The sequence below is a fragment of the Vigna unguiculata genome, chromosome 3 (assembly GCF_004118075.2).
Source record: "Vigna unguiculata cultivar IT97K-499-35 chromosome 3, ASM411807v1, whole genome shotgun sequence".
NCBI classification, from domain to species: domain Eukaryota; kingdom Viridiplantae; phylum Streptophyta; class Magnoliopsida; order Fabales; family Fabaceae; genus Vigna; species Vigna unguiculata.
The window spans coordinates 9,202,313-9,203,620 of NC_040281.1; positions in this window are offsets into that span (position 1 = coordinate 9,202,313).

Genomic DNA, 1,308 nt, shown 5'->3' on the forward strand with positions numbered 1-1,308 from the left:
ATGCCACCATAAGTGCAAAACTTTTCAGGATCTGATGCATGTTTCCAGATAATTAAGTTTAGTTTTATCTTTGATCGTTTAATATATCTCTTCATAAATGCTTGGCCTTTTATGAATGTTGATAACATGAGGTTTTTCTCTGCTTATTAGCTTACCCTCGTGTTGTTTTGTGGTTTATGTTATTGTTTGTTTTTTCTTTTGTAATGATCACCTAAATTATGTGAGGAAATGAAGATATAAGTTTGGAGACATTTCAGGATGGAGATGAGGATACAATTGTTTAGTCATAGAACTTTAGAAATCTGTTTAGTTTTAATCTTTTGAAAAATATGGCTCTCTTTTACTATTTTATAATTTTTTGCTCCATATATCTAGCTTTGTTTATTTTAACAACTCTTTTGGGATAACAATAATATAATACTCTGGTTCATGGATTATTTGTTTTTTATTTATTAAATCTGTGATGTTTTATTTTAATATAATTACTCTATTAAAATGAAATGTTAATGTACAGTAAGGAATTTAAAGATTGAAAAAAAGGATAAAGCAAAAAAATCCATAAAAACCTTCTTTCAACATTGCAAGATTAGAATCTTAATCACCAAAAAAATATAGTCAAACTTAGTATTTTTCAAGAGATAATTTAAGAAAATAATTTATTTATTTGATGAATTTATATTTTTTTAAATAAAATAAGTTATTTGGACGAAGAAATAAAAAAAAAGAATTTTAGAAAAATATTTCAAATAACTAAAATAATAAAATTTAAAATTCACAAAATAAGAAAATTGGAATTTTACAATTAGTCACACACACTCTTTATACACATTAAAAAAATTAAATTAATAAATTTTATTTGAATATTTAAATTTAAGTAATATTTTTTGTAAATTTTAATTTTAAAATACATATTTTTGAAATGAAATTTTATTAAAAAATAAATTTAATAACCTTATTCTAATAAGAAAAATTAAATATAATATATTTTAATTATTTTATCCACACAAAATATTGTAAAATAAAATAAAAAACTAATTATAAATAATTCAAATATTGTACATTTTAATTTCTTAGAATTATTAAAGTCTCTTATCCAAATAAAATGTAAAAGTAAAATGAATTTGCTTTCACTGAAAATCTTACATATGCATTATACCTATCTGGAGAATTGAGATAAGAATTAGCTTGCCTCAAGCTATCTCAATTTGATCTTTTACATTATTTCTTTGCTATTTTGTAGATGATAATTTCTCAAAGAAAAGATAAGGGAATTTATGTACATATTAATTGGAAATAGAGGAAGAAGAG